At 49.2% G+C, this 14,792-nt stretch overlaps 1 protein-coding gene across 5 annotated transcripts in view; it reads right to left on the bottom strand.

Annotated features, from left to right (window-relative positions):
* FBXO41 (F-box protein 41) overlaps positions 1–12,846 on the bottom strand; it is a 29,328-nt gene extending 16,482 nt beyond the window's left edge. For all 5 annotated transcript variants that reach the window (XM_021087379.1, XM_021087375.1, XM_021087376.1 and 2 more), the window contains exon 1: positions 12,568–12,846. The gene's annotated coding sequence lies outside the window, so the exon portion shown is untranslated. The remainder of the gene's footprint in view (positions 1–12,567) is intronic.

Below are 14,792 nucleotides of genomic sequence, written 5' to 3'. Positions count from 1 at the left end.
CAGCCTTCCACTGGGATGCAGCTTGACTGAGAAGGGGCCACTGAGCTCTGCCTTTCACCATAGATGAGGAGTTTGCATTGCCTGGCGGCAGAGGCCTAGCTAGAGCCACAGAACCATGGGCTCCTGGGACAGGCAGAGCACCAAGGCCTGTTGCTAAGAGACAACGCCTTCTCCTCCCCCAACACCATCACCAGGGACTTGATTCAAGAATTATAACTTTCAATGAGGTCTCTAGTTTGGTTAATGGCTCTGGGGATAGCTGAATGCAAACTGATTGAGAGCTTCCTAATGATTAAGGGGATTGTACTGCCAGGAAAAAAACCACAAACCTGGAAAACAAAGGCCAGGGATTACTCAGCCCCTAACGTTTCCCACCCCTAAACCTGCACCAATGGGAGGTGACCCCTCAAAACCCCTTTCAGTTTTTTGTTTGTTTTGCTTTTTAGGGCCACACCCATGGTATACGGAGGTTCCCAGGCTAAGGGTCTAATCAGAGCCACAGTTGCCGGCCTCCACCACAGCCACAGCAACGCCAGATCCTAGCTGCATCTATGACCTACACCGCAGCTTGCGGCAACGCCGGATCCTTAACCCACTGAGAGAGGTCAGGGATCGAATTGAAACCTCATGGTTCCTAGTAGGATTCATTTCTGATACGCCATGACAGCCACTCCAAAACCCCTTTTGCACATGGCCACAGAGCTCAAAGGATAAGGGAGGCTCTCAGAGACAGAAGAACCAGAGCGGGTAGGTGGGCCAGTGAACCTCACCCATGCTGACTGGTCAAGCAAGTGGACTGGGAAATGACCTGTGACCTGTGAGTGTTTTCCCTCATCTCCCCTCTTCAACAAGGAGGGGTTTTGTTCTTTCCGCTATCCGATTTTTTTTTTTCTTTTTAGGGCCGCACCTGCAGCATATGGAAGTTCCCAGGCTAGGAGTAGAATCAGAGATACAGCTGCTGCCTATGCCACAGCCACAGGAATATCAGATTCGAGCCACATCTGCAACTTACACCACAGGTCGCAGCAATGCCAGATCCTTAGTCCACTGAGCAAGGCTAGGGATCAAACCTGCATCCTCATGGATACTAATTGAGTTTTTAACCCACCGAGCCACAGGGAGAACTCCCAGCTATCCAATTTTTCTTTCATCATTGTAGTTTGGCCATACATTGAAAGACCATGAGGGGCTAGCTCAGTACTGTGAAAGATAGCCCATCACCAAGATCCGGAATTGGAGCTGGATGTGGTAAGTGGGTGAGAACCTGGAATATCTCCTTCCAGAGATGGGACAAGTGTGTTTTATGGGAGTTCCCGTAGTGGCTCGGTGGTTAACGAATCTGACTAGGAAAGATGAGGTTGCGGGTTCAATCCCTGGCCTCGCTCAGTGGGTTAAGGATCCGGCGTTTCCATAAGCTGTGGTGTAGGTTGCAGACGTGGCTTGGATCCTGTGTTGCTGTGGCTGTGGTGTAGGCCCCAGCTACAGCTCCAATTCGACCCCTGGCCTGGGAACCTCCATATGCCTCGGGTTTTGGAGTTCCTATCATGGCACAGCGGAAATGAATCCAACTAGGAACCATGAGGTTTCGGTTTGATCCCTGGCCTCACTCAGTGGGCTAAGGATCCAGCATTGCCGCAAGCTGCGGTGTAGGTCACAGAAATGGTAATAAGACAACTACAACAACAAAAAAGTGTGTTTTCTGTTTTGTGAGGGATAGTTGCATTATGATAAATAGAGAAAAACTGTTTAAATTATACAGGAAGGATCTGTCTAGATCTTGGACAAAGGAGGAACGTAGTAGACATTTATTGTTTTTGCTGCTCAACTCCAGTCCCCCTTTGTGGGTAGACACCTCCCACCCTTGGTTTTCCCTTGGAGAACCATTCCCTTCACTCTGAGTCCATGCTGTTTGGGTAAGGCTGATCCCACCCCCTGGCTCCAGGGACGTGCATGTGACCTTGGCCTGTTCATTAGTCCCAGTTATCACCTGCTACTGGGCACGTTTCCTAGACCAGACCAGTACTCCAGGACCTGTGCTCAGCTGGCTGAATGTGAGCCTGGAGCTGCTGCAGGCCATTTCTGTCCTCTCTCTTAGGCAAGAAGAAGAAAGACTCCTTATGACATCCCTTGAGCATCCTGATCCAGATGTGCCTCAAACTTTAACCAGGACTTGGCAATTGTGAGGCAGCCAAAAAAAAAAAAAAAAAAAAAATGTTGTAGCTTGAAACCTTTGAGTCAGCTGTGGGTAATGAGGCTCTAGACTGACACAGTAACCCACAGGGTCAAAAAACTAACCTTGGACTTCCCTTCACCCACTCCCAGCATCCCTGTTCCCCTCAACTGTGCCACTGTCCTCCTACTTACCCCACAGTCCTAGCCATCTAGATTTTGCTCTCTGCTAACCATCCAGACCTGCTGATCTTTTCTTCAAATGCTCTCAACACAACGGTTCTTTTCTCATGCTTTATGCTCTCCCCACCCCAGCCCAGCCTTCAGTGTCATAGCTCTCTACCATGCTATGTAAGGTGGCAGGTGCCTCTGTCAACAGAGGACTCCTGCTCATGCTTCTGCAATGGTGCCCATCATCTGTTAACTGCAGCCAAACGCCTCAGCTTCATCCTTTGGTCTTGATGTACTCTTGCCAATTTGAAAGTGAAAAATGGCCTGGCAGTTTCATTTGCATTTCTTTGATTACTAATAGCTGGGTATTTTTTCACAATTTATCATCATTTATATCTTTTTGGTGACTTGTCTATGCCACTACTTTACTCATTTTTATACTGAACGTTCATCTTTTCTCATTGATTTGCAAAGGCTTTTTATAGTATTGATCTCTTGTCTTTTACATACTACAAATATATTTTTTTCAAGTATGTTGATTGGCTTTTACTTTTTTTTTACAGTCTTTATTGATACTAAAGCCGTAAAGTTTGCTTCAGTAAAATCTTTAGGCTTTCTTTCTTTCTTTTGCTTTTTAGGGCTACACCTGCGGCATATGGAAGTTTCCAGGCTAGGGGTTGAATCAGAGCTACAGCTGCTGGCCTAGGCCACAGACACAGCAACACCAGGTCTGGGCCTCATCTGTGACCTACACTGCAGCTCATGGCAACACCAGATCCCCGACCCACCAAATGGAGGCCAGGGATTGAATCCGTATCCTCATGGATACTAATCAGATTCATTTCTGCCGCACCACAACGGGAACTCCTCTTTAGGATTCCAGATTCTGTTGTAATCCTTAGGAGGTCCATCCCTACCCAAGAATTATATAAACAGTTATATATGTTTTCTTTCAGTACTTTGTGATTTCTTTTTTTTCTTTAAGTCCAGAACTTTTTTTTTTTTTTTTTGGTCTTTTTGTCGTTGCTATTTCTTGGGCCGCTCCCGCGGCATATGGAGGTTCCCAGGCTAGGGGTTGAATCGGAGCTGTAGCCACCAGCCTACGCCAGAGCCACAGCAACGCGGGATCCGAGCTGCGTCTGCAACCTACACCACAGCTCACGGCAACGCCGGATCATTAACCCACTGAGCAAGGGCAGGGACCGAACCCGCAACCTCATGGTTCCTAGTCAGATTCGTTAACCACTGCGCCACAACAGGAACTCCCAGAACATTTTTTAAATTAAGGGCTTTAAATAAATAACCATAATACTAGACACTGATAATGACTTGGTAGCATTCAAATACTACAAAGCTGTGTGGTTTCCCTTTATACATTGAAGTTTTAATCCATCTAGAAATTTTTGATATGCATGGTGAGACAAAGATTAAAAAACACAACTTTTTGTTATGGACATTTTCACACATATTCCAAAATAAAGAAAAATGCTGATGTACCCATCCTCTAGCTTCAGAAATTATCAACTCATGGCCAGTTTGTTTCATCTGTACACTGCTCCGGGCTTCACACTTCACCCAGCTCACCACCAGATAATCTCAAGCAAATCCAAGGCATTGTATTTTTTTGATCTAAAAATACCTTAGGGGAGTTCCCATTGTGTTCCCGTTGTGGCTCAGCAGTTAACGAACCCGACTAGTACCCATGAAGATGCAGGTTTGATCCCTGGCCTCACTCAGTGGGTTAAGGATCCGCCATTGCTGTGGCTGTGGTGTAGACCGGCAGCTGTAGCTCCAATTCAATCCCTAGCATGGTAACTTCCATATGCCTCGGGTGCGGTCCTAAAAAATAAAAACAAAAACAAAAACAAAAAACAACCTTAGTATGTATAAGACAGGGACTTAAATTTCTTTTTATTTTATTTATTTATTTATTTTGCTTTTCAGGGCGACACCCATGGCATATGGAAGTTCCCAGGCTAGGGATTGAATTGGAGCTACAATTACCAGCCTACACCACAGCCACAGCAACTAAGGATCCAAGCTGGTCTTCGACCTACACCACAGCTCACGGCAATGCTGGATCCTTAACCCACTGAGCGAGGCCAGGGATAGAACCTGAATCCCCATGGATGCTAGCTGGGTTCATCATCTGCTGAACCACATTGGGAACTCCCTTACATTTCTTTTTAAAAAAAGCAAATGTTAGTGACTGTTCTCATGTCATCATCTTTTAGGGATATTAAAACTCAAAGAGCAGCTTTGAGAGGTAAATCCAAAAGATGGTTCTCTGAAAAGACCAAGAAAATAAATAGCCCTCTGGCAAGTCTATTCGAAGACAAAGAAGAAAGAAAACAAATACATAACACTATAATACATAACACATATAATAAGAAAAAGGGATCTAACCACTGACACAGAGAAGATTTTTCTTTAATTCCTGAAATGCGACCAGGTACAACTCCTGGCCCAAATTTTTGAAAGTCTGGATGAACTGAATGCTTTTCAAGGAAAATGTAAATTATCAAAATTGACTCAAGAAGAAATAAAAAACCTGGACAGCCTACTGACTCTAGATACAACAGAAAAGTCAGCAAAGTGACCAGGGACATATTATAAGTAGAATTTGGTACACACACACACACACACACACACACACACACACACACACACAGCTGTTGAGGAACAGGGCTGTTGTTGCTCACGATCAGCCTGGCATCTGAGCATCTGTGCATGTCTGTCCATCCCAGCTAAGTGCTGGTCCCAGTTACTATGGGGGAATCTTGCCTACAAAGCACCTTGCTAGCCAGGCTTGTAGAGAGCAGGGGAAGGGGGAGACCTGGAGGTGCTGCCCCGAGTGTGGATGTGCAAGCCAGATGTAGAAAGGGGTTCTGGGATCCGGGTGGCTCTTCACCTGAGGCCGGCCCACCCCACCCCACAGTTTTCCTCCATCTACTGGAGCTGAGGAATGACTATGAGTCATTCTTAGCAATATTTCTGCCCAGCTCTACCCACATCCTCAGCATGAGCATGAAGCTGTGCCCGAATGCAGGCAAGAAGGTGATGGGGGGCGGGCAGGGAGAGAGGGAAAAAGAAAAATTCTAGTGTGGACTCTTCAAATCCTATCACAATCCTGCACTATGATCACCTTAACAGAACACTCTTTTAAGAGCTGTTTTGCAGCCTGTTAAGAACAGAACGGTCTTTGCATTCTAGTCTTTCCAAATCAGCAACCTCTATAGACCTAAGACCTGCCTCCTTTTCTGGCCTGGCCCTGCCTCCTCACCATCCTTAGGACCTGTAATCTCTTCCCCCATCTCAGATGTCTGTTTCAAGTCTACTTTCTTTTAAGTCCAGTTCAAGATTTTCTTTGGGTAGAAGAATCAATCAGAGGCATCTGTGGGGTTTTTATGTTTGTTTTATGGTTTTCCAGTGTGTGAGTCTCATATCCTCAAAGAAGACCAACCATCCCAATATGTGTGTCTTCTCTGGCTCCTGTGTACGGTCACATTTTCGCACATTGACTCTGCCAGAAACACAGGTAACCTTGCATTTTCATTGCTTCCACTACCATGTGGTCACTGAGAGTTCCTGCAGTGACCAGTATTGTTCTTACCTACTCAGAAAGTCTCCTTCACCTTCTGGAAATGGCAACATCTCATCCTATCTTTGGTGAGCTGCTCCTGCCCACTCCATGTAGTTCTGACAGGGCTGCCGATCCTAGCAGGGTGGACCCAGGCCCAAACAATCACAGAACCCCATCTTCTTGGCCATATTGAGTCCTCAGGCTGAGCCAAGTGGATCCTTCACTGAGAGTTTATATGAAAGACTGAGGAGTCCTCGTATCTCTCTGGGATCACATGCTAGGGATGATGGAGCTGTCTATGGCCTTGTGCAACCTCAACCCACCACATGGAGACAACCTATGAATAGTGGGGTAAAAATGGTCAACACTCAGAGTGAAGCCAACTCAAGAGTTAGAGAGTCCTGGAGTTCCCATCGCAGCTCAGTGGTTAATGAATCCAACTAGGAACCAGGAGGTTGCAGGTTTGATCCCTGGCCTTGCTCAGTGGGTTAAGGATCCAGCGTTGCTATGAGCTGTGGTGTAGGTCGCAGCTGGGGCTTGATCTGGTATTGCTGTAGGCCGGCAGATGTAGCTCTGATTAAATCCCTAGCCTGGGAACCTCCATAGGTCGTGGGTGTGGCCCTGGAAAAAGACAAAAAAAAAAAAGAGAGAGAGAGAGAGAGAGCGTGTCTTCATCCATTTTTGAGAACCTAGGTACAGTTATGCCCAAAACACAAATATCCTTCTTCTTTCTAGTTATATGAATTGGTACATGTTCTTTTTTTTTTTTTTTTTTGTCTTTTGCCATTTGTTGGGCCGCTCCCGAGGCATATGGAGGTTCCCAGGCTAGGGGTCCAATCGGAGCTGTTGATGCCAGCCTACGCCAGAGCCACAGCAATGCAGGATCTGAGCCACGTCTGCGACCTACACCACAGCTCACGGCAACGCCAGATCCTTAACCCACTGAGCAAGGGCAGGGATCGAACCCGCAACCTCATGGTTCCTAGTCGGATTCATTAACCACTGCGCCACGACGGGAACTCCCCTTTTTTCTTAAAATAGTTTGGGTTGGATTTCTGTCCACTTGCAATCAAAAGTCTTAACTAATACTCTGGCAAATCTGCGTGTCTAACCTAGAATTCTCTCCTTGAACTCTATTCAAACATAACTTCATTCAACATACATTTACTGAGTACCTACTCTGTGCCATGAACTATGCCAGGTGCTGTGCTAGATATGTTGAGGACACACAGACCAAGATCCAAACCTTGCCTTCAAGCAGTCTGTGATCTGGGACAGACCAAGTCTTTGGATGATGCAGTCATGAGATAAATGCTATGCAAGGAACTGAGGGCTTGAGGAACCCCCAGATGTGGTAGCATCTAGGCTGACTCTTGAAGAGCAAAGTAAAGTCGTCAGGTGAGGAAGGGCAATTATGAGGTTGGGGAGGGGAATAAACAGTCCTGAGCAGCAGAAAGAGCACATTCAAAGGCTAGGGAGTGACAAGAAAGGAGGGCAGAGACATTGTCTTTCTCAATCACTGCTATTTCCCCAGCACTTACCAACAGTGCTCGTCATGGGGTAGGTGCTCAGTAGGTGTTTGTGGAATGAAGGAATGGCAAGGACTTAATCAGATGTAGTTTATGTACACACACACACACATATTTTTTTTTAGGGCCAGACCCACGGCATATGGAAGTTCCCAGGCTAGGGGTTGAATTGGAGCTACAGCTGCCAGCCTACACCACAGCCACAGTACACCAAATCCGAGCTGCATCTGTGACCTATACCACAGCTCACAGCAATGCCAGATCCTTAACCCACTGAGTGAGGCCAGGAATCAAACCCGAATCCTCATGGATACCAGTCAGGTTCATTTCTGCTGTGCCACAATGGGAACTCCCTCAGTCGGATGTAGTTTAGAGAATGGACCACAGAGGGCCATGGTCAGGAAGAAGGCTGTAGGAACACTACACAGAAATTATTAGCCAAGGTAGCAGGAGTGCAAATTTGGGAAAGGATAGATCTGAGAGCAATCAAGAAAGGAGACCGGAGAAGGCTTGGGGACAGAATGACTGCAGTGGATCCAAAAAGGGAGGACTCAAGGATCAGTCTCAAGTTTGGGTTTTGAGCATCTATGTAGATGGGGATGTGGTTCAGTAAGGAGGGAAAATGAATGAGGGCAGGTTTGGGGGAGAGATAGTGAGTATGGTTGTACATTCCATGAGTTTGAGGTTCTAGTGGGCCTTGGAAGTAGAGATGCTTGGCACATAGTTTGCAATATGGAGTTGAAAATACAGTTCTGGCAATTTAAGCATTAAAAACAAAAGCGGATGAGCAGGACCAGGAAAAGGGTGCAGAGAGAAGAGAGCGGGGGATGGAGGGAAGAAGGTGGACCCTCAGAGAGGCAGCAGAGGGAGAAGAACCAGGAAGTTCCTAAGAACCAACAGTAGACATGGGAATTCTGGCAGGAAACCTCAGGAGAGGATGTCATGGCTGGATGGAGGGAGGAGTGTCGAAAACAGTGGAGACAACAGGAGGTGACACTCAATTCAGAGCAGAGATGGAAAAAGTCCACTGGCAATTTTAGAGAGGGCAGGTTTTGTTTGTTTGCTTTTTGCCTTTTTGGGGCTGCACCTGCAGCATATGGAGGTTCCTAGGCTAGGGGTCGAATTGGAGCTACAGCTGCCAGCCTACACCAGAGCCACAGAAACGCAGGATCCAAGCTGTGTCTGTGACCTACACCACAGCTGGTGGCAATGCCAGATCCTTAACCCACTGAGCAAGGCCAGGGATTGAACCCGCGACCTCATGGATACCAGTCAGGTTCCTTACCGCTGAGCCACAACAGGAACTCCCTAGGACGGCAGCTTTGATGGGCCTGGCTGATGTGGGTTGAGGAGAGTGAGGTAAGAATGTGAGTAGACAGTGAGTGCACAAAGGAGGCTCAGCTGCAAAGGGGAGGAGGCTGCCTGGGCCAATCAAAGGCAGTCCTGAAGATGAAAGACACCTGAACATATTGAAATGCTTCTTCGGGAGAAGCTAATTTTAATCTATACCATCACTTCCGCTAGCCTGAGGCATGGATAACTCCATGCCTCAGACCTATAATTTATAGCAACTCTTTTTTTAAAAGTGCTTCTTAGAAGCAGCAAGTAGAGAGGACGAAATGGATGATGTTTCAGTGCAGGCAGCTCAGAGCTTAATATGGCTAATAGTGAACTCACCACGGCACTCACCTGCAAACCTGCTTCCTGTTTCCCATCTTGACCAACAAGCTCACTAGCTTCTCAGGCCTCTGTGTGCCACCCACAAGACACCTCTGAAACCTCAGTCCTCCTCTGATCTCGTCAGTTGCTGATTTTGGTCAATATTATCTCCTAAATATTTGCCTCTGTTTCCTGCTATTCCTATAGCCACTGCCCCAGCCTTCTTAACCCTTCTATCTGGACACTGATACTATTTCTAACCGGAATCTCTATACCTTCTTCAGCGTTGAATTCTCATGGTTTCCTCAAAAAGAGATCCAGTCATGTCACCCTTCTTCTAATAAAACATCTCTGAAGGCAGCATCTTCTAAGAAGTAGCGTCTACCCCGCTTTGTCTGGACTCTGACCACTGCATAGCCTTGTCAGCCCTAGCGTAGCTTCTGCTTCCTGCCTGCATCCTGAGTGAGCCCTAGGGGGGCCTGGCTTCCTTGAGAAGTGCCACGTGATGTCATATCCTCAAGTCTTGGCTCATGCTGGTCCCTCTTCCTGGGATTCCCTGCTCCAATCAGCAAATTCTACAGGCCCAGCTCAGATGCGACCCTTTCTGTGAAGCCTTCTACCCCCTCCTCCAGCTCAAGTCACATCACAACATAAATCGCTCCTAACCATGGCTCTTCACGTATGGTAACAGGTGTCCCATGCTAGATGGTCATGACCTGTCTGCACATCAGATCCCACCCTACACATACACTGGAGAGCAGAGGCCAGGCAATGACTCATCCCCACACCTTTCCCACGCACAAGAGACATCAGTATATTCTTAGAGGAATCACAGGGAATGTTGGAGGATGAATGGATTGGTTTATGTAATCAAAGTGATTTCCACCACTTACTGTCATGGAACTGGGTGAATTTGGTTACAAGTAAATCAATTCAAGAATCACCTGGAATAACAAGGGCTCCCCTGGCTCTGCTAGTCACCCATTGGAGGTCAGATCTTGCTGTGTCTACTCCACACTGTTGCTCTAGCAGAGCTCCAGTGCTTAGGACTCGTCTGCTTCATTCTATTTTATCCACCCAACAAAAAGATGTCACACACAAGGCCCACACCAGACACTGGGGGCACAAAGATCAACGACAATAAGGTACCTGTAGTCTAATAACCACAATGGTGAACATTTACCTCCTAATTATTCTGGGGAGACAACATGGTTTTCACTGAGTTCTCACAACAGTGCTGCCAAGTAAGTATATCATTTCCATGACAGGATGAGGAAACTGGGGCTCAGAGTGGCCAGATTGCTTGTTCAAGGCCAGTAAGTGACTATAACAGACTGTTGCCTTGGTGGCATCCAATGTGCCATGCCTCCCAGTATTCCTGCCCTTATGTGGTCCTCGCCCACACTGGCTCAGAGCTTGGCCGTGTGACTTTGGCCAATGGGACGTTAATCAAGCCTGATGCAGGCAGAGGTTTGATAAGCAGTTGCTTAGAGTTTATCCTCTTGGAATACTTCCTCTCGGGATCCAGCTGCTATGTGGAAAGCTTGGGCCAGACTACTAAGTGATCAGATGCCATGCATAGAGAGGCCTTGGTGGATGAAAGGCCATTGTGATGTTTCGTTTCAGCCAGTCTCTCAACTGTATGCAGCTGAGTAGTGCCAAATGAGTCCACAGCTACTGCCACAGCCAACCCACAGACCACAATAATAAACAATAAATCAGTGTTGTTTTAAGCCCCTATATTCTGGGGAGGTTTATTATACACCAGTGAAGAAGTGAAAGAGTGACAAACTAGGATTTGAACCCAGTCCTATTTGATTGACTTCAAAAACCAGGCTCTTAGTTTCAATGCTATGTTCCTTCTGATTGTGAGTGGAATGTCCTACTAATACTATAATATTCACAGGTTGGGCCATAGTAGCACTCGGTAGTGTTTGTTGAATGAATGAATACAGGGTGTGGTGGGCTAGAGAGAGATAGGAAAGTCCAGGGAATTCAAAGGCAGTATGACAATCACCTTTCCACAACCATGACCCCCTTTCTACTAGAAATATTCCAAAAACAACTATTCCCCAAATCTAGAAAGAAGTATGTAGAAATCACCAAACCCTCACTCTCCCCACTCTGCCCCCAATCTCTGTCTTGTAAATTCAGATCAGGCAAAATTGAGAAGTTCACTGAGTTTGGTTTCTGATGGTCATTCCCTCTGCCCCCAGCTCACCACCATGCCCCTGGCATCTCCTCTCACTTGGCCTTCCAGGTCCAAGAGCTCTTTCTCCCTTTTCATATAAAACCCACATGCAGGAAAGCAGAGAAAGTAGAAATTACAGAATGGGGAAGGAAAAAATTTGGTTATTAGTTGATGTCATTACAGGCCAAAGAAATGCAACTCTAATCTCGCTGCTTCCCGGAGACATCTGCCTGCAGGTGGGGAGGCAGCTGGAGGTGTCCCTGTGGATGGGGAATAAAGGAATGCCCCTTGATGCTCCAAATCCTTCTGGATGCCCCAAGAAGGTGGGGGGCTCTGGCTCCTCACACCTGGAGCTGTGGCACAATACATGTACCTCCCAGAGCAGTCACTATAGCCTGGTGAAGACCTACAGCGGTCAATGGGTCCAGTCCCCTGCTTCCTCGCAGCCCTGACACTGCCTTTTCTGTTCTAAGCTCCTGCCTCACTGTCAGACTCCTGCAAACATGCACACACCTCCCAAGGTCACACACACTTGGCTCCAGCACCTGGATCCCACACCCAGAAAACCAGCCGGGCCCCTCGCTGAAGATTGGACCTAAAGAGAGAGCAGGCCCCACTCCTACTCACAGGCAGACTGTGGCAAGTGCACACAGGCACCGTGGCACACACTCACATGCAAAGCAATGCAGTGGGGCGCACACATCCAGATCACCCTGGGCACAATCACCGGCGGAGGCACTGGGATATGAGGAGACAGAAATATGCGTGTGCACACACGCACACCTCCAAACCATCCAGACTATCACACGTGCGCACAGGCACCCAAACCCTCCCACCCTCAGACACCCGCACAGGTGCCCAGCCAGGCCTCAACACTAAGCCCCTCCCCCACCCCTTCTCAAAAGCAGGTGGAGAGGGCTGGGGTTTGAGGGGGGCTCTTGCACCTCCCTCCTTCTGGCCCCTGCTCTCCAAGGTCCAGAGTCCCAGTGGGGTCTGGAACCCGCCCCCGCCCCCCAACCTGGCTCAGAGAGCGACTGGTGAGAGGGGGGGATGGGAAGACTGGTCTCAAATCGGTCTGATTTTAATTCCTTAGCTTAACCCCTTCCTTGCCTCTGGCCTGGCCAGGCCAAATCCCTGCCGGTCCGGGAGCCTCTCGGGCCTCCAGAGGGCTGTGGGGGAGAAGCAAGAGGAAGAGACGGCGGCTGGGGTCCTCCCTGCCTTCTCTCCAGGAGCGGTCCCGCAGCGCGCCCGCGACTCGCCCTTACCTCCTCCACCCCGCGACGAGGCCAGGCCCCGCGGCCCTCGGCTGGGGGGTGCAGAGGCAGCCCCCGCGTGCCTGGGCCAGATGCAGGGCCGCCTCGGGGCCTCGGATCTTGTTCCCCTCCGCAGCCTCGGGTGGCCGCCGCGGCTAGCGCCCCCGCCTCCCTCTCGGGCGGGGGCGGCCGAGCCTCCCAGCCAGTCGCAGCGGGAGGGGCACACAAACAGGGTGGGGGAAGGATGGAGGAGGAGGAGGGAGGAGGGGGCGCGCGGCCCGAGGAAAGGAAGGGAAGGGGGAAGGGGGAGGGAGGCGGCGAGGAGGTGGGGCGGAGCCGGCCCCTCCTCCGGGGCGGGCTCTCCCGCGAGCTGGGGAGCGGCAGATGCCGCCAGAAGCGGCTGCGCCGGGACCCCACGTTTTCCGCTGAAGGTGGCTTCGGTGGGGGAGGGGTCCGCGGCGCCGCCCTGGGGGTGCAGGGGCAGCTCCCGCCACGCTCCTCCCGAGTCCCTGTCTTCCTATGTTGCGGCACCGCCCAGTGCCCTCTCCCTCTCCGGGCACGTCCTGTTGTGACCTCTGCCGCCCACCTTTAATCTGAACCTCTCCACTTCTCCTACCACTCTGGCTTGGGTTTGTTCCCACTCGGGGCAAATCCTCGAGGTGGGCAGTTCTGTGGGAAGAGAGTCGGCAGGCTGCACTACTCCTGGGATCTGCACCACGGGCCCTAGGCAGCTTCCTGGGATGCGCGCCTGGGTTGTGCACTCAGCGACCTCGGGTCAGATGCACAGTCTCAGCGGAGCCTGCCTGGGTCAGTGCCCTCTCGACATCCCGAGGGAACCAGAGGAACTAGGAGTGTCTTCAGCCAGAGTCCATCCATCATGCCCTGAGACCCAACCTTGCCCTTGAGGGTGCTGTCTAGGAGCACGTGTCCCTGTCACAAATCCTTTCCAGCAGCTAGAGGAGGAAGAAAGGGGCAGTGGCCTCTGGCCCTGGTTCCTTCCCAGCCACTCCCACCTCACCGCTTGGTTAGGGAGAAGCCTAGCTCCCTGGGACTGGAGCACCTAGAGGGCCCACCCTGGGCTTACTGCCCATCCAGCTGTTGAAGCAGGAATTACCTGACTCTCCTAGGCTTGAAGGAAATCTCCAGGGCCACAGTGGGGAAATCGGACAGGGTGTTGGGGTTACTAAGCCCAGTGCTGAGATGAATTGAGCTTTGGATAAGGAAAGGAAGAAACGGCATTTCAGACTAGGGGTAGTGCTTGGGCAAAGGCAAAGAAACTGGCTTGGGAAGGGATGAGGGCCAAGACCATGAGGGGTGGTCCAGCTATAGCAGAACAGAAATCCAGCATGGCCCCAGGGTTCTCCAATAAATGAGGCTGATGGCGACTTTCCTTGACCCCATCCTCTTTCTGCTAAGCCAGAGACATTGTTTATTTAGTACCTGGAAGGATAATTTGTAGAGTTGTCAGGTGGCTTTTTGGTTTTTGGTTTGGTTTTGTTTTGTTTTGTTTTGTTTTTTGGCTTTTTAGGGCCCTACCTGCAGCATAGTGAAGTTCTCAGGCTAGGGGTTGAATCGGAGCTGTAGCTGCCCACCTACAGCACAGCCACAGCAATGGGAGATCTGAGCCATGTCTGTGACCTAAACTACAGCTCAGGGCAATGCTGGATCCCTAACCCATTGAGCAAGGCCAGGGATTGAACCAGCATCCTCATGGATAGTAGTCAGGTTCATTAACCACTGAGCCACAGTGGGAACTCCTGTCAGGTGGCTTGTGAATAGAGGCAAATTTAATATGGACCCAGGCCAGTCATGTCAGACTTTCCTCTAGCTCCTGCATTTCTTTCCCCCTTCAGAAAGTCTTAGATTGAGCAAATAAGAAATCATTATCCTAAGACCTCAATTACAACAGCTCCTATGAACCAAATGCTGGGCATAACACTAATCATTTTTATGCATATTATTCAATTGTCAATAAACCTATTGAGTAGGTGTTATTATTACCACCCCCACTTTACAGTGATTGGAAAGCTAAAGTTCAGAGCTCAAGAAAGGGCACATTAGGATTTGAATTCAAGTCACATTTCTCCAAAGTCTATGCTTAAATACAGTGCCCTCCAGCCACCCCTTTGCTATACTAACCCCACTGAGCCTTCCCCTGCCAAAATGAAGAGATCCCTTGTGACTCAGTGGGTTAAGGATTTGGCATGGTCACTGCAGTGGCTTGGATTGCTACTGTG

The sequence above is a fragment of the Sus scrofa genome, chromosome 3, assembly GCF_000003025.6.
Source record: "Sus scrofa isolate TJ Tabasco breed Duroc chromosome 3, Sscrofa11.1, whole genome shotgun sequence".
Taxonomy (NCBI): domain Eukaryota; kingdom Metazoa; phylum Chordata; class Mammalia; order Artiodactyla; family Suidae; genus Sus; species Sus scrofa.
This window is presented reverse-complemented; position numbering and strand designations above follow the sequence as displayed.